Source organism: Schistocerca cancellata, chromosome 10, assembly GCF_023864275.1.
Source record: "Schistocerca cancellata isolate TAMUIC-IGC-003103 chromosome 10, iqSchCanc2.1, whole genome shotgun sequence".
Lineage (NCBI taxonomy): Eukaryota > Metazoa > Arthropoda > Insecta > Orthoptera > Acrididae > Schistocerca > Schistocerca cancellata.
This window is the reverse complement of record NC_064635.1, coordinates 215109401-215135378: the sequence shown is the minus strand read 5'-3', so window position 1 is coordinate 215135378 and position 25978 is coordinate 215109401. Positions and strand designations below refer to the sequence as shown.

General features: G+C 42.6%; 1 protein-coding gene across 1 annotated transcript in view; it reads right to left on the bottom strand.

Moving 5' to 3' along the window:
• Nucleotides 1-24936, bottom strand: part of LOC126106464 (cytochrome P450 4C1-like) — a 191635-nt gene extending 166699 nt beyond the window's left edge. The window contains exon 1 of the mRNA XM_049912748.1: nucleotides 24868-24936. The gene's annotated coding sequence lies outside the window, so the exon portion shown is untranslated. The remainder of the gene's footprint in view (nucleotides 1-24867) is intronic.
• Between the last annotated feature and the right edge of the window lie 1042 nt (nucleotides 24937-25978).

Sequence of the window (25978 nt, the reverse complement as noted above, 5' to 3'; positions counted from 1 at the left end):
TTACCTTTAAACCGTTTAGTAAACAAACGTTAACATTGGACTTGGAGAATGATTTTTCGCCCACTTGGATGTTTTTTGTTGCCAATGTTTCTCGACCTATTATTGGTGCTGATTTCTTGCGTCGTTTTTCTCTAGTGCCAAAAAATGTTGAAATGTGTGTGAAATCTTACGGGACTTGACTGCTAAGGTCATCAGTCCCTAAGCTTACACACTACTTAACCTAAATTATCCTAAGGACTAACAAACACACACACACACCCATGCCCGAGGGAGGACTCGAACCTCCGCCGCGACCAGCCGCACAGTCCCTGACTGCAGCGCCCGAGACCGCTCGGCTAATCCAGCGCGGCTCTCTGGTACCAGATTTGGTGAATCAGTGTCTTATGAAAGGATTTCTGTTTGCTCAAGTCCCAACGACATCGCTTCGCGCTTGGCGCCATTTTCACGCCACGGGCACCGTACAAAGATTCCCGGACCGGACGCATCTCCCGAGACGGTACAACGCATCTCGGACGGAGCTGCACTCGTGCGCTCTCGCGACACACACACACACGTGCGTCAGTCGAGCAGAAATCACTTTCTCCTGCATGTGTCACGGCGCAATTTTTGGAATTGAACGCATAGTCCTCATTACCTAGAGCTCTCACTGTAGATCGTTTGGAAATGTGAAGAAATCGATGCAACAGCCTATCTACGAGAACGAAAGCAGGTGTTTCGAAATCGGGCAGAGCAGGTGCGTGTGGCCTTGGAGCGGGAGCGCCAGAAGTTACGACGCCGGCCCGAGGCAGAGCAGCGGCCAACCGCTAGGCGGCGTTGCGTCAAAACCCGACGCTCTTTGACATCCTTGTTCGTACGGACGCCTTAATATCTCCCTTTTCTCGTTTCTCGGTGCAGTTGGAAGTGAAATGAATTCCACAAAATTACTAGAAACAGCGATTTGCGTTGCAGGAATGCAAAGAAATAAACAGAAGGTATTCTGGGCTGGTGCATTCCCTGAATGACAAACGGTATTTAAGAGGAGGATTCGCTGCATGTTACGCAGATTTGAGGCGGTATTCTGGCAAATTTTTTAAAACTTTTCCGATGTCCATAAGCACATTTGACGAACAGTTGGCAATAATGGGGCATCGAATAACACTTCGTGGTACAACATGCAGTTGGCGATAGCAGCTGTACAACGATTAACTGTCACACCGAGGTACGCAGGTTAAAATTAAGAAGAAAATTCTACACCCAGTCATTATTTAATCATTAAAACATACGTATTGGACTCAATAGCTGCCTCGAGACATACTGTACAACTGATCAGGTGTGTGTACATCTGTTGTTCTTCGTACCGTTATTGAAGTTGATGTGTCAGCACCTGACAACACGATCGTCAGCGGGATAAAAGCTTTGCACCTAACCTGGTCGAGAACCGTGCGTAACTGACGTAGAGGGACTGTACTGATAATTCCCTAGGGTCTTAATTGTCTTTAATGGAAGTATGTGATTAACAGAAGAGGACTGATGCATGGTGTGTGCATAGAGGAACGTTGACTGTGAGTAATGCCGATTGGGTTGTTTGTCTCTGACTAAAATTTTGTTTTGTAATTGTAGTATGGAAAACTAATGGGAACTGCTCTCCGATGTATTTGAAAATCTACAAATTAAATTTAAAGTTTCAGTTTTTGCTGACAGTTTACTGTCGTCAACCATCTTTTTCAGCGATTTGATGAAGGACAGACAAAATGTACTCTTTTTATCTCTTTTCTTAGACCTTTTAGTATCTCATCTTCAAAATACGTAAGCATTTTCTTTTCCTTATTAAGTGCGGTTCGTTGAACTTTACTAAAGGACGTAGATGGCGAATCCGGTGAACTTCCAGGACTTGGTGATGCTGATACTTCTTGGAGTGTAGTAGTATCCAAACGTTTTGCCATCTTTGACGTGTGTAACAAGAAATGGAAATTCCCCGTAATATCTGTATTTTTTCTCCTCTTTGCGCCTTGCCCTTATGTAATGCATTTCTAGGCTTTATACTCACGCCGAAAATTTCCTCTTATACGTTTCAACTTTGCTTAATGTCTAACTAAACTTTAAAAATGAAACTATTTATTTATCTGGTTATACCTGAATTTCATTTTATACAGCTTTCTAGCACCACGCAACAGTTTTCATGATTTACATTATCAGTTTCTGCTTGGACTGTTTACCATACATTACACTGTTCAGCAGGTTTGTGACGCAATATGGGATAGTTTAATGGCTATGTATAAGCCAGAAGAAACGAGGATGACCTTAAAATAATTTCAGAAGACATTTATCACCTCACAAATTTTCCTAATGTACTCAGGGCCGTTGACGGCAAACTTACTGGAATAGCAAAGCGCGATCAAAGTGGTTCCCTGTACTACAATTTTTAGAATTACTTTTCTGTTGTGAATTGGCAGGAGCCAATTCACGGAGTTTGTAGGAAGCCGAAAGGCACGCTTTTGAGCTCACGCAGGCTGGCGTGAGGTCTGGAAAATGACAAGGAATTATAGTAGCCAAAAATAGTACATGGCTTCTGGAATACTTAACTTTAATCCATAATTGGTGTACATCGCTCTTGACGGTACACTAATAACAATCTCAATATAAACTGGTAATGGCGCCTTGCTAGGTCGTAGCAAATGACGTAGCTAAGGCTATGCTAACTATAGTCTCGGCAAATGAGAGCGTATTTGTCAGTGAACCATCGCTAGCAAAGTCGTCTGTACAACTGGGGCGAGTGCTAGGACGTCTCTCTAGACCTGCCGTGTGGCGGCGCTCGGTCTGCAATCACTGACAGTGGCGACACGCGGGTCCGACGTATACTAGCGGACCGCGGCCGATTTAAAGGCTACCACCGAGCAAGTGTGGTGTCTGGCGGTAACACCACATTTTCTATTACTTTACTGGCAATCTGCGATGGAAACTGCAGTTTTACATGCACTGAAGTAGGGGCGTAGGGTGGGTCTGTTGACTCAAACTTATGTAAAATAGATCTACGATAAGGATAGAAGCTCACGAATTGAATTAAAGTTTGTGATATGGATGGGACTTGAACCCCTAAGTATATGAGATCTACAAAAATGCGTCATTTAACAGGATACTGGCGTCGGGGAAATTCGATTTACCAGAGCCGAGAATAGTACGTAATGATACGAACGGAAAACTAGGGTCACTTGTCTTTATCTAGACATGTATAAGACCGTATCCGAAACGTAACATAACTGTGAAATAACATATTTATGATTATCATCTTACACGAGAATAAAGAATGATTTAATATACTTTCGGTATTCTTTCGAACAAGTGGAGAAATGTAGTTACAGATATACATCTTCAACACAATCGCACAAAATAAGCAGTTAAAGCATTCTGTCAGAACTGGAGATAGTGTCCAATTTCATGATAGCGCGTTACGGCGTTTACAACCAGCAGGGCTAAGAAGTAACTAGGTAGGTCTGGAAGTACGAGATTATTTTGCTAAATATTTCATAGCGCCACAAGGTTAGATTTCGTGACAATACCAAGCTGTCAACAGACAGGAAGATGAATAAAAGACCAATTTCTGGAACTACCTCCATCGAAGATTTTTTTAAATTTTGTTAATTATTTTATTGAAATAAAGATACGTTATGTACTCACGTCGACTATTTTATTTTTCTTCGCTGGTTGCGGATTGCCAGTCCTCTGATAATTTTACTGCTTCCTCCTGCCAAGCATCATTCTTGTAAGATTTATTACCACCCTCAGGCAAGGACTTTGCCCACTGCAAAGGCGGAAACTCAACCTCCGTAGTCGGGACGAGCTGGCTGTGCCGTGTGGCGCATTCCGGAGAGCGTAGCGCACTGCTCGACAGCAAGGCGGCGAGTTTCAAGAGCGCTGTCTTGTCGATAAGTATTTGGCTTCCCATTTCTTTCATTTCGGCTCTTTTCTAAAGGCAGCTCTCGTGCGAACGATGTCCTACTAAAGGATTTTCTAACTCTGACCGACTCAACGCCTGAAACGTAGAAGCGTTGCCAGTCTACTCTGCATCACATGAAAACAACGCCGGTGGTTAGGAGGCCTCGTCGACTGTCTCCGGAAAAGCTATATGCTGCTCAACAAAAGTTTGATAGGATGATTATTGATTAATGATGCTTCTGTTTCTCACTCAATGACTTCTCAGGTGCTTAGTCTTCTCTATCAGAGATGGCCAGGAAAAAAACATCGAAAAGTAGTGAATCTGTGCAGATTACGAAGTTTCGATCTCTCGTAAAATTCCTGACAGGTACCCTGCCCCCAATGTACCTGATTTTACTAGTAACATGTCGGGTGCACATTATTTTACTCTTCCTGTCTGTGCTAAGATTCCCATTGTTCCCAAAGACGACACGAAGACTGCTGTTGCTACACGATTTGGGTTGTTCAAACACAGTGTTAACGAGTTTTGGACTCCGCAACGCAGCCCAAACGTGGTAACGGTTCGTGCTCGGTGCTCGTCAGTGTTTTCCACTCGCTATTACTATGGAATACTAATTTTTTCTGCTACATTTGAGGACCATCTGAAATATTTACGTGCTGTACTCCTTAGGTTGGAGGACTGTTGTATCGTTATTAACACCGACAGGTTAAAGGGGTTTCTTTCTTAGGTTACAAGCTGTCGAACAAGGAAATTTATGTTATGACTTCGATATTTAAAACGTGCCTCTGCCAAAGAATTAATTTGAGAAAGAAGTTCCTGAGAATGTACATTTCGATCACAGCATTGCACGGTAGTGAAATATGGACTGTGGCAAAACCGAAACAGGAAAAAAATCGAAGCATTTGAGATGTGGCACTAGAGGACGTTAAAAATTAGGTGGGCGGGTATGGTAACGAATAAGGAGGTTCTCGAAAGAATCGATGAGGAAACGAATATACGTAAAACAGTGAAAATAGGAAGGGACAAGTGTTAAGACGTTCGTGAATAACCGTCATGGTACCAGAGGCAACTGTAGAGGGTAAAAATTGTGGAGGAAGACGGAAACTGGAAAACGTTCAGGAAATAATTGAGTATGTAAATTACAAATCCTATTATAAATCCTATAATAGTATTATACCACCAGTCTTAAGAAAAACAAGCAATCTATCTAACGGGTTTAAATCATACCCCACTAAATAAATTACTCCTTTCTCTTGTGTTAACGTATTAAGTGTACGAAGAAGAAAACTGGAAATAGAAGACCTCGAAGACAGAAAACGAAAACTGCAGTACATGCCGTAAACAACTTCCACTGCTCCTGGAAAAAGGAGAAGTCACTGCTGATGTACAGGAAAGACTAACAATTTAGTTTACACACAGAGCATGGAAAAGCCTGAAAAGTCTGGATGCAAGTGGAGAATACAAGGTGTCAGCGTTTGCCGTAAATAGCTGCGGTAAGAGGCCGTATGTTGGAGTACTGGCCAAAAATGCCGGCATCGACAACGTATACTACATTAAAGGATAGGCGAAAAATCTGTTTACAAAGCCCCGTTCTCGTCTGGATCTGCTTAAAAAAGATGATTACATTGTTTCTGTATCTTGTGGACACGTTTTGTGCACTTAGTAACAGAACACCCGTTTGCACAGTTTCAAACTGAGGGAGTGACATCAATCAAAGGGAATTAGTTTGCAAAAATTGTAAAGTTAAATTTCAGTACGGAAATTTCGAAAGAATGTGGAGCTAATGATCTGTTAACATATACCCAGGACGATACGGAGTGTTTAAATAACTGTGTTATGCCGGAAATAAGAGGGAAAATTAAAATTCCGGATTGCTCTCAGCTATAATAACTGCAAGAAGGAAGAGAACTAACTGTTAAAGCCAGAAAGGAGATAGCTTGCAGGAAAAAAACTAGGTATGTATTAGGAACCAGGAGCATACCTTCTTTGTACTTGTCAAATTACTGGTTGAAGAATGAAATATATCATTCAGATGTAGATATAATAATAACTTCACATTTATGTTGGATGTTATTAAAAGTACATCAAACAAAATAAAGAAATAGCTGTTTTCTGTGTGTAAATATACATGCAAAAATTATTAAAGTTTTTGTACAAGAATATTTCTTTTGTATCCCCTATATGAAATGGCGGGTCAACCCACAGTGCAGCAGATAACTTCTCTCTATTTAGTAACTCAAGACTGAATGGACCATAGTTGCTCGCCTTCGTGTATAGGGCTCAAGTGGGGACGCTTAAAAAGGGGTTTTTCTTCCCTTTCCGATCACGCGTGTGTATATGTTCACCTTGCTGCGTGCTCTCGTACACAGTGCTACTCAAAACTGGAAAGGAACTGTCCTACAGCTGGTGCCGGAAGAATTGCCTCCTACCGACCTGAAAGTGTGTAACTGCTGAGGAACTCGTACACAGATACGTGGAAAGAAGGGGTAGGGCATCAAACTATAACTGAAATGTTGGAAGGTCAATACACGCTGCCATAATTGATGGAAAATGCTTGACGGTTCTTCAACTTTTATAGTCCTGTCTTCCTCAGTTGCGTGTAATATTACGGTATATTAATAATCTTTACTTATGGACCGTCTCAGATGTATTTTCTTGAACCTGTTGTGCACGTTGACAGGGAATGCTTGACATAGCTGTATTGACAAAAAAAAAAAAAAAAAAAAAAAAAGAAAACTCTTCCCCACATCATCTGGAGACACACACACACACACACACACACACACACACACACACACACACACACACACATATATATATATATATATATATATATATATATATAACACCAAAATACACACACACACACAGCACAAAAAAATATATATCACACCAAAAAACACTCTCTCTCTCACACACACACATACACAAACGCACACACAAATGCATACACGAACAGACCACAGATACTTCAATAGTTACACTCATAAGTTTGGCAATAACATTCGATCTTTGGCAAAAACATTTGACAGTCGGCAACAGAAACCAAAACATTGCTTTAAAACAAGCGTTCAGTGCATAGTGTTGTGGAATGGGGAAAAAAACCGCAAATTGGCGTTCATAAGAAGAAGAAGAACAGCAAAAATGGAACAGGAGCGTAATATGTAGGAATTTGTCCACGCAACCTGTAAGTACAGTTCAAAACATTACTACTTAATAGGAAATACCAACCACCAGAACTGTTTATAACCTATAGGCACAAAAACAAAAATGTAAATAAAATAGCTGACATATGTACATATTCCAGGCCACTGATGATGCCTTGCAGAAAATAAAGGCGAAACGCGTATGGCACTAATATTGTGTTTCATTCAGTTGCTGTCAGACGGTCCATAAGTAAAAATTATTAATATACCGTAATAGCTTCACGGTTCTAATTAAACATCAAAATTGTCACGGAGAATAAAAAGAAATCATACTCGTAAACAGCAAATCATAGTGCAACACACGCACTGGGAAGTGAGAAAAGTCATTGTAATAACACAACCACCTGAGAAACCGATCCGAAAAGATCTCACCAGGAGAGAGCGGCGGCAGCTGCTGATGCGTTCAGCTCGATGCGTAGCTACTAGCTCACTCTCACCTCCCAGCCTACCTCCCAACCATCCTCTCTCAGGTACAGACACCAGTTCTTCAGACCTAATCTAGCCTGTCGCTCGTGGTACGCACGCAAAAAGAGCTAAGTGAAACGCTTCATAAATACGCGACGCGTGATTACACTAGCAGGCGACTGCGATATCGCAGCAATTGCGACATCGAAAATGGCTGCAAATAATCCATTTGCACTACGGTATCAGATTAATTGTTTAACAACTCAAATAGATCGCTTTACACATTCACCATCACCTTACGATGATCCTTCTGCATAATAAAACATATTTTCACCGTTTGAGAATCACATGCAGACATTTTGCAATCAAGTAATTAAATTTCCGCCACAAATACATCGTAGTGCTAAATGTATCCAAGGTCTTGTACGCACTGATGTTTGAGAACACCAGCACACTCCTCCAACGATTCCACCTCACTATAAACACACCTGACAGGGAAAACCTTCCGATCACACATACACACACACACACACACACACACACACACACACACACACCGTCCACCGACTGCTGCGGATCTCACCCACGCCGCCCACACACACGCTGGCCACGTTGGCACCTGCGCACACGTCTCCAGCCGTACTGGATGCTCAAATTACTTTTAATGTTTCGGTTTTTGCTGACACTTCAGCGTCATCATCCATCTTTTTCAGTGATTTGATGAAGGAGTGACAAAGTGTTCACTTTTCATCAGATGATGCAGCGTCATTTCTTACAGCTTTTAAAATCTCGTCTTCAAAAGACATAAGCATTTTCTTTCTGTTATTAATTGGGGTTCGTTGCACGTCACTAAAGGACGTAGATGGGGAATCCGGTGAACTTCCAGGACTTGGTGATGCTGGTAAGTGGCTTTCAGCACTTCGTTGTGATTCACTTCGTGGGGTGTTATAGTTTCCAAACGTTTTGGCATCTTTGATGTGTGGAACAAGAAATTGCAATTCGTTGTAATATTTGTATTTTTTTTCCTTTCTTTGCACCTTGTCCTGACGTAACACCTTTATGGGGTTGATACCCAGTCCGAAAATTGCCTCTTATACGTTTCGACTTTGCTTGAATGTCTTTTACTGAATATAAGAAAAATAGACTCTTTATTTACCTACTCATAGCTGAATTTGATTTGTTACGCGTCGGCGGCACTTTTCATGATTTACATTGTCAGTTTCTACTTGTAGAGGTTCGAGTCCTCCCTCGGGCATGGGTGTGTGTGTGTTTGTCCTTAGGATAATTTAGATTAAGTAGCATGTAAGCTTAGGGACTGATGACCTTAGCAGTTAGGTCCCATAAGATTTCACACATATTTTTTCTACTTGCAGAGTCTACGATATTTCTCAGCCTCGTGATGACTGGGTGTTGTGTGATGTCCTTAGATTAGTTAGGTTTAAGTAGTTCTAAGTTATAGGGGACTGATGACCATAGATGTTAAGTCCCATAGTGCTCAGAGCCATTTTTAAAGTCTACGATAGTTTACATTGCTAAGCAAGCTTGTGACGCAATATGGGATTTTTTAATGGCAAAGTATAAACCAGAAAAAACAAGGATGACCTTAAAAAATTTCAGCAGACATTTATTAACACACTAATTTTCCTAATGTGTTCCGGGCTGTAGACGGCAAACTTATTGGAATACAAAGCCCGATCAAAGTGGTTCCCTGTAATACAATTATTAGAATTACTTTTATATTACTTTAATGGGCACACCGTGGTTCCGTTGACTCGGACGTATTTAAAAATACATCGTTAAACAGGAGACTGGAATTGGAGCAATTCGGTTAGCCAGAACCGAGAATACTACGTAATGATCCGAACTGAGAACTAAGGCCATTAATATTTATCTAGACATTTTTAAGACCGTATCCGATCGCGACTGACCTGTGCAACGAAGTATTTCTAATGACCGACTTTCACGAAAAAGAAGAATGATTGAATGTATTTTTCCTACTCTTTCAAAAAGGGGCGAATTATAACTATAGCTATAGATTTTCAACTCAGTCGCACAATATCAGTAGTTAAAGCAAGATGCCTGTTAAACAACTCTGTCAGAATTATAGATGGAACCCAATTTGATGGTACATTATTTGACAGTGCATTACGATATACACAACCAGCAGGGCTAAGAAGTAACTAGGTAGGTCTGGAAGTACGAGATTATTTTGCTAAATATTTCATAGCGCCACAAGGTTAGATTTCGTTTCAATACTAAGCTGTCAACAGACAGGATGATGAATAAATGAACAATTGCTGGAACTACCTACATAGAACGTTTTTTTATAATTTTGTTAATTATTTTACGTTATTGAAATAAAGATACATTATGTACTGACGTCGACAATTTTACTTTTCTTCGCTGGTTGCGGATTGCCAGTCTTCTGATAATTTTACTGCTTTCTCCTGCCAAGCATCATTTTTAAAGATTTATTACCACCCTCAGGCAACGACTTTGCCTATTGCAAAGGCGGAAACTCAACCTCCGTAGTCGGGACTAGCTGGCTGTGCCGTGTGGCGCATTCCGGAGAACGTAGCGCACTGCTCGACAGCAAGGCGGCGAGTTTTAAGAGCGCTGTCTTGTCGATAAGTATTTGGCTTCCCATTTCTTTCATTTCGGTGCTTTTCTAAAGGCAGCTCTCGTGCGAACGGTGTCCTACTAAAGGATTTTCTAACTCTGACCGACTCAACGCCTGAAACGTAGAAGCGTTGCCAGTCTACTCTGCATCACATGAAAACAACGCCGGTGGTTAGGAGGCCTCGTCGACTGTCTCCGGAAAAGCTATATGCTGCTCAACAAAAGTTTGATAGGATGATTATTGATTAATGATGGTTGTATTCCTCGCTCTATAAATGTTTTGTCTTCTCCCTTACAGATGGTCAGGAAGGAAACTCGATAATCTGTGCATATTACAAAGTTTTGAACTCTCATACAATCCCTGACAGGTACCCTGTCCCGAACGTACATGATTTTACAATTAACTTGTCGGGTGTACTTTTGTTTTTAGTCTTCTTGACTTTTACACACATTCCCATGTTCCACAAAGACAAAATGAAGGCTGCTACTACTGCACCTTTTGGGCTGTTCAAACACAATATTACGAGTTTTTGACTGCCTAAGGCAGCCCAAATATTATAACGGTTCATGCACGAAGTTCGTCAGGGTTCTCCATTCGTTTTTTGCTACGACGATGACATACTAATTTTTTCTGCAGCGTTTGAGGGTCATCTGAGATATTTTCCTGGCGTGCTCGAAAGGAGGACTCTGGTATCATGATTTACGCTGACAGGTGTATTTCAATGAAGAAAGAAGTTCCTTTCATTGTCTACAATGTGTCGAACAAGGGCATTTCTCTTATGCGTGATAAGGTTCCTGACATTCAAAACATGCCTCTGACAGAGACTTTATTTGAGGAAGAAATTTCTGAGAATGTACGTTTGGTGCAGAGCATTGTATGGCACTGAAACGTGGACTGTGGAATCACGGAACAGAAGAGAATCGAAGCATCTAAGATGTAGCAGTGGTGCTACAGGAGTTAAAAATGAATTGCACTGGTATGGTAAGGAATGAGTAGGTTCTCTGCAGAATCGGCGAGGAAAGGAGTGTATGCAAAAACACTGACAAGAAGAAGGAACAAGATAATAAGACATCTTCCGATGCTGGCTGCAGTACAAGAGGCTGTTAAGGGGACATTGTACATGAAATTTGACACTTTCTGTTTTCTACTCCATAATGTACTTTGGACTTTCCTGAACATTTTGGTATATAATACATTAAAATCAGATACTTGTGAGAGCTTCAAATAATATTTTGAATATTGACATGTGACTGTCAAATTTCGTGGCTACACATATACTGCCACAGTTGAGCAGTCATATCTCGGGAACTACACAGTCTAGAAGGCTGTGAATTGCTTTGTTTGGTGCCTGCTGCTACGTCTCACAAGTTGGCATTACGAATAAACAAATCAGTCCTTTGTTTCTGATGCTAGTTTTCGTTGAAAGTAGTGTGATTATCAGCTATTTTCGTAGTAAGCTAATTTCTATTGCTTTTTATACGTAAATAAAATGACTAAGCGTAAAAGTAACTTCAAGAAACGCAAATTTGCGAGTAACTGATATGTGAGACCTGCATTTTCTTCTGAAGTACTTGAAAACATGTGTGCTAGCAGTGAAGGAAACCATGATAATGTTCCTGAAGTGACCACACCCCCTAGTGCATCGAAAAGGACAGTAACTTTAGAAACGGGTCAGAGTGGTAAAAGTAATGATATTATGGACAACGTCATTATTGATCTGCAAATCCTTGCATAAGTTCTTTCTGAAACTGTCTCTCGCTGAGTTGGAGCTGGTGAAGTTAAACATTATGAGGACATTGGAGCCAGAATAGGTGTTGTGTCTAAATTAAGTATTGAATGTCAGAAGTGCAAAAACGAAAAAGTATTTCATACTTCATCAAAGTGTTCAGGTAATGAATTGTATGAAAATGATGGGAGACTGTTCTATGACCTTAGATGCATTGGTAAAGGTGCTAGGGCTAGAAATGTCCTCTGCACTGTGTTGAATTTGCCAAAACCACCTTGTAGGTATAAGAAATATGTGACAGCGATTGGGGACTCTGTAAATGCTGTGACTGAAGATTCAATGGTTGCTGCTACATCAGAAGCTGTTGAACAAAATTGAGGGTGACAGAGACATCAGTATTGCTGTGGATGGATCCAGCCAAAAGCGTGGTTTTAGTTCTAAAAATTGTTTTACATCTGCAATAAGTACGAATTTGTAATAAAAAAGTTTTAAACCTCTTAACTACATTTTTTGCAATAAATGACCTGTATTCTAAACAAGTACTCATGGTGGAGACGTGAAATTTTCACAGCATGCCAAATGTGAGATTCTACACGTATGGAACTAGAATAATTAAAATATCCTGAGTTGTTTTGTTTTTATGTTCATTTATTTACAAAATTCTGTCAAAAAATTGAGTGTTTGGGAAAAAAAGATAACATGACCCACAAAACAGTTTTATTAATGATTCTAGTTCAGGGTATCTAGAAAGGTGCATTCAATAATTATGGAAAATTGTAAGTTGGTGTCTTAAAAATTTTTCAAGATAATGGGTCACAAAATTCGATAATTTAACATTGGCGGCATAGGACGTACAATGTCGCCTTACAGCCTCCTTAAAGGATGGAACACTTCTGGCAACAGAAAGGTTTCTTGGAATGGTAGGACAGATAAGGCTTTCGAGGACCTAAAATCAAAACTTGCTCAGGTTTCTTAGCTGGCTCACCCCACTGCTTAAACTCCCATTGCTCTTTTTGTTGCTACTAGTCATCTCACTATGGATGCTGTATTGCAACAATATTCTTCTCAAGCATGGTAACCTCTGGTTTTGTTTTCCAAAAATTTGTCAAAACAGCAACAATCTTGGAATGCTCCAGATATCTGATAACCATTTTTCTTGTTGCAAAAGATTTTCGCCTTTGGCTTGCAGGCCAGAGTTTTACTGTATATACTGACGACAAACCATTAACATCCATTTTCAAAAATGTCATAGATCTAATTTCTCCACGACAAGTACGCCAGGCCGATTTCGTAGCTCAATTTTCTACAGATGCCCAGCATATTTGTGGGCAGCACAAACTGGTGTCAGGTTGTTTACCTTGCAACTGTGTGGCGATTAGCGTCAGTGATTGGGTGAAAGTGGCTGCAGGTCTGGACATAGACCCACTCCCACTCCAACATCAACTGCATCCACAATCAAAGGGTTTACATGTGAAGCGCCTACCTCTGGTTGGTTTCGCAAATGGTATGTGGTCTGATACCTCTGGACTAAAAATACGTCCGTTAATCCCTGAAAATTGGGGTCGAAAAGGTTTTTCATTCATTTTAGCATTTGGCTCACCCAGGAGTAACGTCGACTGTGAGTTTCGTTAAAGAGTTGTCTGTCTCGAAATACTGAAGTGTTGCCGAAGTTGGGCGCGGGAATGCGTCAAGTGTGAACAGACACTTGGATGCTGCTGCTGCTGGTTTTCCCACCCATTCTGGGAGGTTTCCTAACCCGCACGTCGACACTGCTGGGCCCCTCCCCCTTCCGAAGGATGGTCGACCAATTTATTCTTTGGCCAGAGGCTGTGCCTAGTCAGGACGTTTCTGTAGTATCCATTCCTCGCATTTTGATATCTGTAGTTTGCCCGTTTTGGTATCCCACAGGTCATTAAGTTAGAAAGGCGACGCCAGCTTGAATTCCAGTTATTCACAGAACTATGGTTGCAAGCATATCCGTACTAGGAGGTACCATCCCTCCAGGAGCGGGATGGTAGATTGTATGCATCGCACCTTAAACATGGGCGTTGTCATGCCGTCTTGGTATTGCCTTTAGTTTTATTGGACTGCCTACTACTATTAAGGAGCACATGCATTGTTTCCCTGCACAGCTGGTTTATGGTGAATCAATAAATGTACCTGCTCATTTTTTGGCTATCCAAACTTCCTCCGTTGATGCCCGAGGATTTTGGTAATTTTTAAACAGACTACAAATGCTTATGAAATATCCGGTTCCCAAAACTCCTACTGGACAGGGACCAAACCTGTTTTGTACATAAGCATTTGAAGACGTGCCACTATTTTTCGTTATGTGATGTTGCTGTCAGTCCTCTCCTTACCCCTCACTATACTGGCCCTTTCACGGTCCCACAGCGTGACGACAAGGTATTTATGATCGACAAAAATGGTAAATCAGACGTGGTCTGAATTGGTAGGTTAAAGCCAACCTATTGTGATAGCAATTTGGGATCTGCTCCCATATGAAAAAAGGATAGTAATGGTGCGCCTCAGACTGTTTCAAACTAAAGTGTACCTCTTGTTATCCAAACTGAGTCAGAAAGAAAGGTTGCATGTCAGTACGCAGAGATACCAAGCCCTCCTCGTTTTACGAAAGTTTCTTGAAAGCTGTAATTTGCATTCTGGATTCTCTTCCTATGTGTACTATTAGACGAGCCATAGTTCCTGCAACAATGGGGGAGGGCGGACCGCTAATGTGGCGATGGCGGTTTAAGGGGCTCCGGAAAGGCTCAAAAATCATGAAAAGTTCAATTTTTACTTTTTTGCGTTTTCTGAATCTGCAGACTATTACCTTTTAATAGATATATAATTTATTCAATTCTGAAGACTACAACTATTTTTAAATTTTTTTTGAAATGTGTTCTACATGGGCGTGACCCACTGTGGCGCTGTTAAACTGCTGTCAAATGGTGTTATTATTAACGTCCGTGTTCATCAGGTACATTTTAGTGATGTGAGATAAAGTATGTGTTGTGGCTAACCTGTGATGGTTCAATATATATCGCTGGTAAGATTGTCGATTGTTTCATGTTTATTTACTCTGTCGTTATCTCGAAAATATTCGTAATTAATTCTGTTTCTTGAGTCTCTGTTTTGTTGAAGTATAATAATGAGTAAAAGTAAAGTTATTAGAAATCCTCTGAAGGCTTTTAAGAAAAGGAGAAATGTTGGAAAGCCAAAGGTATGTGTTATTACTGTAAATAATAACATTCTAACATGGTACGAGCGATGCTTGCTTTAGACAAGGAACGCCTTCGGGCTGCAGACAGGGCTGTAAAGAGTCTAGAAATACAAGCAAGAGTAAACAGGAGGAGGAACAAGAGGAAGCTGGAGGAGGAGTTTGCAGAGGATGAAGATAATCCATCCTATGGACCTGGAATGCACTAAAAAGTTAATCCAATCTATGTCGCTCGATTCCCAAAACTTTTATTTTCTCATACTAATTACATGTTTTCTAAGGATCTTCCAAACATATTTGTTTCAAACTTTCAGTAAATGTTACACAGTACCTTCTGCATAATTTAACACAGCCTTTTTCCAAAAAAACTGTATATTCTTGAATATATAAATAAAAAATTGCAAAAAATGTTGTGAATTTTCATTACAATTGATAAAAATCATCTTTAATAACTGAAGTAAAATTTTGTAAAATCCCTGTGTTAAGTTGTAGCCCATATTCCAATAAATAATCTGTAAAAAGTTCAACTTCCTACCTCAAATACTTTGTGAGGAAAGATGTAATTTATAAGCGTTATTTTAACATTGCAAGTATAGGGCGTTCCGGAGCCCCTTAAGCGAAGTTATGAACCTGGAATAGTATGTGGTAGCCATGTATATTATATTTTGTAGTGTTTGTTTAGTGCTATTACAAAGTATACCTAAACTAAAGCAAGTAATGCATACAGAAAAGTTTCTTCGACCGCCATCACACAGCCCGCAAGACTAGTCAGCAACTATCGCCCTCTGTCTACTCACGTAAAACAACTGGACAGGAAGCAGCTGAATGGCTTGAAAATAAATAAATCGCCAGGTCCTGATGGGATTCCAATTCGGTTTCACAGAGAGTACGCTACTGCATTGGCTCCTTACTTAGCTTGCATTTATCGGGAATCTCTTGCCCAACGTAAAGTCCCGAGCGACTGGAAAAAAACGCACGTGACGCCTGTATATAAGAAGGGTAGAAGGACGGATCCTCAAAATTACAGACCAATATCCTTAACATCGGTTTGTTGCAGGATTCTCGAACATATTCTCAGTTCGAATATAATGAATATCCTTGAGATAGAGAAGTTGCTGTCCATGCATCTGCACGGCTTTAGAAAGCATCGCTCCTGCGAAACGCAACTCGCCCTTCTTTCACATGATATCTTGCGAACCATGGATGAAGGGTATCAGACGGATGCCATATTCCTTGACTTCCAGAAAGCGTTTGCCTCGGTGCCCCACTGCAGACTCCTAACTAAGGTACGAGCATATGGGTTTGGTTCCCAAGTATGTGAGTGGCTCGAAGACTTCTTAAGTAATAGAACCCAGTACGTTGTCCTCGGTGGTGAGTGTTGATCGGAGGTGAGGGTATCATCTGGAGTGCCCCAGGGAAGTGTGGTAGGTCCGCTGTTGTTTTCTGTCTACATAAATGATCTTTTGGATAGGGTGGATAGTAATGTGCGGCTGTTTGCTGATGATGCTGTGGTGTACGGGAAGGTGTCGTCGTTGAGTGACTGTAGGAGGATACAAGATGACTTGGACAGGATTTGTGATTGGTGTAAAGAATGGCAGCTAACTATAAATATAGATAAATGTAAATTAATGCAGATGAATAGGAAAAAGAATCTCGTAATGTTTGAATACTCCATTAGTAGTGTAGCGCTTGACACAGTCACGTCGATTAAATATTTGGGCATAACACTGCAGAGCGATATGAAGTGGGACAAGCATGTAATGGCAGTTGTGGGGAAGGCGGATAGTCGTCTTCGGTTCATTGGTAGAATTTTGGGAAGATGTGGTTCATCTGTAAAAGAGACCGCTTATAAAACACTAATACGACCTATTCTTGAGTACTGCTCGAGCGTTTGGGATCCCTATGAGGTCGGATTGAGGGAGGACATAGAAGCCATTCAGAGGCGGGCTGCTAGATTTGTTACTGGTAGGTTTGATCATCATGCGAGTGTTACGGAAATGCTTCAGGAACTCGGGTGGGAGTCTCTAGAGGAAAGGAGGCGCTATTTTCGTGAATCGCTACTGAGGAAATTTAGAGAACCAGTATTTGAGGCTGACTGCAGTACAATTTTACTGCCGCAATCTTATAATTCGCGGAAAGACCACAAAGATAAGATAGATTAGTGATTCGTACAGAGGCATATAGGCAGTCATTTTCCTTCGTTCTGTTTGGGAGTGGAAAAGGGAGAGAAGATGCTAGTTGTGGTACGAGGTACCCTCCGCCACGCACCGTATGGTGGATTGCCGAGTATGTATGTAGATGTGGTTGTAAATGTAGATGAAATGCTGTGAAGGTATAAGGGGCAGTCAAAACATCGGGGCAGATGGAAAAAAAAGCTAAACTGTTTGTTGTTTCATAGTAATCGGCCATTCGGCACTTGCCTGCCAGCCGCCTACGGAGAGCCACGTGCCCGGCAGCGGCCGGCTGCCCCCACCGCCACGCCGCTCTCGCGATGCCGGGTCAGGTGGTGGGTGGGTGGGGGCTGCGCACGCACTGACGCCTGCACGCCTGCCACACGCAGCACGCGACGGGACTGCAGCGCTCGTGCTAACAAGTGTGTGCTCCCGTTCGTTTAGTGTGGATGAGGAGTCACCCCCTCGGTCTAAACGTCCGAAACTCTTGTGATTGTTGATATTTATTGCGCCGTGCATGCAAGTTTTCTGGCTAGGTCCAGCGGTCGCAGGTTCGAATCCTGCCTCGGGCATGGATGTGTGTGATGTTCTTACGTTAGTTAAGCTTAAGTAGTTCTAAGTTCTAGGGGAGTGATGACCTTACAAGTCAAGTCCCAAAGTGCTTAGAGCCATTTGAACGATTTTTGAGGAGTGGAAACTACCGGGTGATCAAAAAGTCAGTATAAATTTGAAAACTGAATAAATCACGGAATAATGTAGATAGAGAGGTACAAATTGACACACATGCCTTCATTGACATGGGGTTTTATTAGAACCAAAAAAATACAAACGTTCAAAAAATGTCCAACAGATGGCGCTTCATCTGATCAGAATAGCAATAATTAGCACAACAAAGTAAGACAAATCAAAGATGATGTTCTTTACAGGAAATGCTCAATATGTCCACCATCATTGCTCAGCAATAGGTGTAGTCGAGGAATAATGTTGGGAACAGCACTGTAAACCATGTCCGGAGTTACGGTGAGGCATTGGCGTCGGATGTTGTCTTTCAGCATCCCTAGAGACGTCGGTCGATCACGATCATCACCAAACGACACGCGCGCAAGAGATCTTTGACGCGTCTAGCAATATGGGGTGGAGCGCCATCCTGCATAAACATCGTACGTTCCAGCAGGTGTTTATCAGCCAGGCTGGGGATAATGCGATTGTGAAACATATAGGCGTACCTCTCATCCGTCACGGTAGTGGTTTTGCTGTCCAGCGCCGTCTGTCGGACAGTTTTGTAAACTTTGTTGTTTTTTTCTTTTTTTTTGTTCTAATAAAACCCCATGTCATTCCAAGCATGTGTGTCAATTTTTACATCTCTATCTACATTATTCCGTGGTTTATTAAGTTTTCAAATTTATACTGACTGTTTGATCACCCTGTACATCTTAGATTAAGACATATTAAGCGATCTAGGCGTATTTAGTCACAAAATGTTTGTGGATCAATTATCAAATCTGAAGATGGCAATCATATGTCACAATTTCTAATGTGTGTGTTTGTACTAACTCAGCGATCTTGACATGATAAATTATTGTATCAACATTTATTAACTCTGGTAGCTCCACTTGACAATACGTCAATTCTTAAATACCAGTAAACGACAGATTGTTCGAAGTATCTAACTGGTATGTTTATAACAGCTTGAAATTTCTGATTGCTTTGTAATTGAGTTAATAACTTATATATTTGCAGTTACGTGTGTAAACGAGAAAAGTTTAGGAAAGGTTTTAAATTGTGTTTAGAGGTTACTGCAAGTGGCTGTACGCTGTCTTTTTCGAGTACTTGGCGAGTACGGTCCGGGTATTTGCGCGTGGCGAGTCACACCACCTCGACACGCATAGACAGTTTTTGACTTTAATACGTGTCTCATTGTGTCAAGTCTGGCAGTACCTAAATGTTTTTTAATTCTATCAGTAATTATACTCGGGTCATTTCAAAAGTTCCGCACACTGTAAGATATAAGTGAAGAAAATAATTTGTTTTACAAAATACCCTTGCAGACCTTCAGTATAAGCTCCGTTCTTGCTTATGGTACTTTCCTAACGCTTTGGCAACATCAGTGTTCCGGATAGCGCAGCTCCATTGCTGAGCTGTGCGATTACTCGGGTTGGCTGCGCCAGTTGTATCGAAACGTTTCCCTTCAAAAAAGTCTGCTAGGCTGACGTCGGGACCATGTGGCGGGTGGGGCAGTGTTTGCCATCCATATTGGTCGAGTGTTTCTCTCACTGGCGGGGCAATACGCTGTCTTGCACCGTCGTGCAAAATGCGAACACCAGCTGCAAGCGTGTCAGGCGCTGTTTGACGAATTTTTTGGCGCAAATCATTTTGCAGAAACGGCCTGTAGTACGCGCCTACGCCCCCTGGGTCGCTCTGTGACGGTCACTCCACTCATGTCGTACACAAAAGATGATCATCAGCGTCACTTTTGATTACTCGCGGCGGAATTTTGTTCGGGTGCAGAGAGTCGCAACTGTTCCATCGCGGCGACAGACTTCAGCTGTGGCTCAAAATCTCGTATCCACACTTCGTCAAGCGCAACAGTCCTGTTCGGAGGTTGTCCTTCTGTTCAGTAACGTCGAAGCAATTCTTCTGCGATTCTTTTGGACCTGCTTTCTGCTCTGGACTCAGATCGTGAGGATCCCACCTGGCAGCAAATTTTCTCATCTTTAACTCCAACGTTACGATTCGGCAAACTGGAGTGACAGAGATTCTGGCCTCATATATTTTTCCAACGGTCCTCTCTCAAACATGTGGTTAACAATAATGTAGAGGTGTCATGCGCTGCATCTGACAGCCTTCCCTGTCCTCGGGTTGTTGTCGGCGCTGACCCGACCTTCACGGAAACGACCGGACCAGCGCCACACCGCTGCACTATCCCCACACACCTCTCACAAAGCGCTGTAAATTGACCTCGGGCTCTTTCCACGCAGGGATTTGATTTAGATTTGGGAACGCCGGTCACTACCCGTAATCCGACCTGACCCGCTTCCACATTCCCTTTCAAGTCTGAACTGCTTGCGACACAGCCACGCGGACCAGCAGACACGTGCGCGACCGTCACGCCCAAAGCCTCGCTCACAACTGACACGAATGTCAACCTGATCACGCCAAGTTAACCCTCAACTCACGAGGTGGCTTTTCTTTAACGCATACTACAACGCGTGGTCTCTGCGACCGCTATGTGTAACCAGATATGTAAGGCGAAAATCACTTGAAATTCTTAATTGGTTGGTTCAAATGGCTCTGAGCATTATGGGACTTAACTTCTGAGGTCATCAGTCCCCTAGAACTTAGAACTACTTAAACCTAACCAACCTAAGGACATCACACACATCCATGCCCGAGGCAGGATTCGAACCTGCGACTGTAGCGGTCGCACGGTTCCAGACTGTAGCGCCTAGAACCGCTCGGCCACTCCGGCCGCCAATTCTTAATTGTCTTTACCTTTGTTTCAATGTTGCTTAAATCCTCCTTGTTGATGTTAATGCACTAAATAATGCCTGCAGCGATTTACTTTTTATCATACAAAATCACAAACCTTTTTGCGGTTTTTTTAAATAGTAGACATAAACGAGCTGTTAAAGAACTGAAATTTATTTGCTCTGTTCACATAAAACTAGATTCCAAGGTTGAAACTTGTACAAAAAACTGCACTCGATAAGTACAAACAGAAAGTCTGAAAAATTGACGTTCACTGTTGGAATCTACATTTTTCTTTATCACCACTCAGAACAAAGGACGTAGCCCCTTCAGCGGGCTATCGCTTCGATGAAATTAAATACGACACAGTTGCCAAGTAGTGAAATCGAAATATATTTTGATTTTCAGTCATACTACGAAAATGGGAAACGCACTGTTGACATGCAGCAAGGTCAACGATAGATTTAAGCTATCTATACATCCGTAGCACTATTGGCTCTCGCCCTCCCCTATTTTAGCCAAGACTAGTTGCTGGCCTATCTTGAGCTCACTCGTTGCTTCAGTTAGTTCAGTTCTTACAAACAACTGAATGTAATATAAGACCTTCCGTTTATTGTTTTAGTGCTGTATGCTATTGTGATACTTTCTGATTATGCATGTAACACGAAAGAAGACGAAAACATATTATTATTCGCCCGTTGGTGTTATGGCAACTTAAAAAATGTAAGCGTTACTATAAAAGCCCAATTAGCTGTCTGTGGCAGTTAAATGTAAGCAATGAAGTCGTTATTTTGAGGCTGGTAGAACTTTGGGGTTGCAATACGTCAGGCAGAGGAGCTGTAAATATCATTACAAATAACATTAAATTGTGATCAATGCATGTAAACATACTTGGATTTGTCTATGCCGTACAAAAATCCCGTTTATCGACAGAAATATCGCCCAAATGACAATGGTTGCGTTTCTTTAAGAAATCTGCTCAATATTCTATCTCGGGTATCCCAAATGGCAAAATATCGCCGAATGTCGTCACCCGGGTGGTGCCGATTATGAAAGCCAGTTCCGGTACCGAACGATGGGGAGGGGATCGTGGAGAGCGCAAGGGGTTCGTGGAGAGCGCAAGGGGTGTGTGACGAGCACAAGGGGTGTGTGACGAGCGCAAGGGGTGTGTGACGAGCGCAAGGGGTGTGTGACGAGCGCAAGGGGTTCGTGGAGAGCGCAAGGGGTGTGTGACGAGCGCAAGGGGTGTGTGACGAGCGCAAGGGGTGTGTGACGAGCGTACACTCTGCAGTCCGTTCCTTCCTGACAGATGCCTACAGCATCCTGCCCGAGCCCAGTGCGTCCCAGATCTCTCCCTCCATCTTTCGTCAAAAATATTCAAATGTCTGTGAGTGCCTAAGGGACCGAACTGCTGGGGTCATCGGTCCCTCGTTTTACACACTACTTAAACTGACTTGTGCTAAGAACAACACACACCCACACCCACGCCCGGGGGAGGACTCGAACCTCCGGCGGGGGGGGGGGGGGGGGGGGGCGCAGTCCGCGACATGGCGCCTCGAGCAGCGCCGCCCTCTCTCGTCCAAAATCTGTTTACGCTCTTGTAATACTATAACAACTGAAGCCAGCAATTCCATGCACGATTAAATCTTAAAATATTCATGCATTCGTGCACTATCGAATGACTAAACATGTACAATTAAAGAAAATACATGCAATGTCAGAATTTAATATGTTTGTTGCGATGCGTTTTATTTTATTTTAGAAGAGTGTACAACAACCCGTTTTTGAAAATTCTGCACCGACTTGGGACAGCGCTGCGGGTCGAGCCGCTGAGCTAGGAACCCCTGGATCCGAGATGCGAGGTGGCTTAAAACCGTCCGCCGACAACCTTCAAAATGGTTTTCCGCTGTTTTTTTTTTCAGTTTAGGCAAATGCTGGGTTTGGTCTCTTCTATAGGGGACAGTCAATTCCTTCCGAATAACGATCTTAACTGACAAATTCCAGTGCCGTTGAAGATGCAGTACCCCTGCTTAAATGAAAAGGGCCGCATAGAAGGCGATCCGAGCGCCTCTTTGGACACCCCCGTCTCCAAAAGCCGTACGAGAAACAAAAAAGCAATCTCCTCACCTCCTCATTTAGGCTCATGCATTTGTCTGCCGGAACATCTCCAATGCAGGAAAGCATCTTTCTTACGTCACGTAACGTAAATGAGGAAATCTGGGAGAGTGTAAGATTGAATAATTCCAGATCCTCGCATTTACGCCACATTATTCTGTCTTTTCCGTCGGACAGAGATCTTTCGATTCGAAAAGCCCTGTCGGTAATACTAACGGTGTCCCGAAAAATTAGCTCGAGAGGAAAGGTTTAAAACGACCTTGGAGCGTGAAGGTAGTTCGGACCGTGGCGGCTTCGTTGGGGTTTGCCAAAATACAGCACTCCTGAGTAATTAGGTTATACCTACGCTTGGTGAAACACCGACATCATTTTCCAATAAAATGGTTTATACGTACTTCGTAGTCTTCCGGCCTCAAAATTGAATCTACGCATCGGAGATGCAATGAGAGACATAAAAGAAGCGTTCCACAGAATCGTCAAAGGATATGAATGATAAGCTTTCCTGATGACAATGGTGTCCTGATTGAAAATGAAGAACTATTACAGGATGTTCTGAATGGAACGAACATTGTCACAAGTACAGAATATGGACTGAGAGCAAATCGAAGAAAGACGAAAGTAATGAGAACCAGCAGAAATGAGAACATCAAGAGACTTAATATTAGGCTTGGTGATCACGAAGTAGATGACGTTAACGAATTTGCTACCTGCGCAGCAAAATAACGCATCAGGGAAAGATCAAAGAGGACATAAAAAGCAGACTGGCAGTGCCACAAGGGGCATTGGTGTATGAGCCAAGTCTACTGGTCTCAAACAAAGGCCACGGTTCGAGGAAGACATTCCTGAGAATGTACCTTTGGAGAACAGCGTCGACAGTGAACTGTGGACTGCTGGAAAACCGGAACAGAAGAGAATCGAAGCATTTCAGACGTGGCGCTACAGAAGAATGTTGAAAATTAGGTGGACTGATAAGGTAAGGAATGAGGAGGTTCTCCGCAGATTCGCTGAGGAGAAGAATATACAGAAACCGTTGACAGGGGGCTGTAGAGGGTAAAAACAGTACGGGAAGACACAGATTGAAATACATAAAGCAAATAATGGGGACGTGGGGTGGAAGGGCTACACTGAGATGAAGAGGTTCGTGGCGGGCCGTACCAAACGAGTAAGCAGACGGATGACTCGAAGAATTTAAAAACGACAAAAATTTTGTCTGATTTGTCTGCAAGTACATGTTTTACATATTTTGTCGAGCAGGTGGATGCATACGTTCTGAAATGTTTGGATGATACTTTTATTTCAGTTCTCAGAAGTGTAGAGAGTTTAACGTACGACCATTGGCAAGAACTTGTACTACGAATTCTATTTTGGTTTCTAATAAACTCTATTGTTTGTGCTCGTCCCTTAATTTTATTAGTGAAACGTCCCCTTTGAACAATTTATACAAGACTGTGCTTATAAACCTCTTACACTATTTGCTTTTCAAACAGCTGAGCAAAACTGAACGTACTCAAACATTCACTAAAGTGACACACAATATTTTTAGCGCAACGCAATCTGAGTATCAAAAATCCTTACAAATGAATGGCTCTGACAAACATTAAACTATACCTTTCACAAATCACTTACCTCACAAAAATCTTCGTTACTCAAGCTACTGCAATACAGCGAGCGCCACTACTGCCCGCTAAATAAAAGATTCAAACTACTGAAGGCACTAACTACAGATAGTCTTAGCAAATGAAAGATTCTAATAGAGAACAAACAATGTATTTACCTCAATATTCATAATATATACAGCAGTTCATGACATTTTTCAAAACTCCGCCATCTCTCTCCCCACATCCACCACTGCTGGCGGCTCACCTCTAACTGCGCAACGCTACGCGCTGTTCACATCCAGCTGCCCAACACTACAAGGCAGACAACAATGCAAACTAGCCACAGACTGCACACAGCACAGCCAGTGATTTTTCATACAGAGCGCTACGTAACGTTGCCAATAAGAAAACATAAACAGCCTGCTTACATTACATTACGATTTGTCGGTGAAAAGGGTAGGCCCCCACCGCCTAATTTGCACCGTTCAGATGCCGAGTGGCACACCGGACAGCTGTCACGCGTAAACTGAAGCGAACGCTGGGGACAGGCGAGACAGTCAGTACGGGAACAGAACGCCAGGGGCACTGCAGCAGAGGCACGCGTCTGCAGCAGGCCGTCTAGGCAACAGAGCGGGTCGTGTAAAAGGGGCTCGGAAGGCGCTAGAATCTAGACGCACAAGTGTACTCACGGAGCGCGCGGAGGGGCGGAGGAGCGGTGGTCGCTGCTGGCAGCCCGCCCGGCAGAAGCGGAATGGCGGCGGCGGCGCAGGGGCGCCTCGGAGGAGACAGCCGCGGGCGAGCGCTTCTGCGTTCTGCGGGCCCCTCAGCAGCGCCGTGTACACGCACCAGCCGATCCGGCCAAACCGGTTCGACGTGGACGGCAAAATACTGTGACGTCGCAGGCAGCCCTGCGGGTTCCAAAATTTCCTACCACATAGCATAACACGTGTTTACCGGACAGCAGTTCCAGAATTCTCTGTGGTCACCAGCGCAGGACGATCGCGAGCTACTGCGGAAAGACCCGTACAAATTTTCCACTCGCTGTAATGAGTTACCGCTCTCTTTCAGTACGGACATGTTCGAGACAGTCACCTGTAACAGAGAGAAAGAGACCCTTACGGTCCGATTGCAATGTCGTCCGAAAACTTCCACGTTTTAATTTCGTCTCTCTCAACTTAAATTCTCTTTCCAAATTTCACCTGGCTTTCATTCACAGCTTGCTCGTTGTACTGACTGACTGCTGACATTTCATTTCCTGGAACTCTTGTAGCTGCAGTCCGGTTTCTATAAAAGTTGCGCGAAATTCACATACAACATTTTTCTCCCCGCGTTTTATCCCCGTCATCTTCAGAATTTCAAAGAGTGTATTTCATTCAAAAGTATCTAACATATTTCTAAACCTACAAATGCTGCAAAAGTCGATCGGTTTGGCTTTCTTTAACCGAGCTCAAAAAATACGTCGTAGGGTCAGCATTACCCCAGAGCATGGGTGGGATATTACCGCGCGTGCTCCAACATTTCTCCGGAACCGAAACTGGC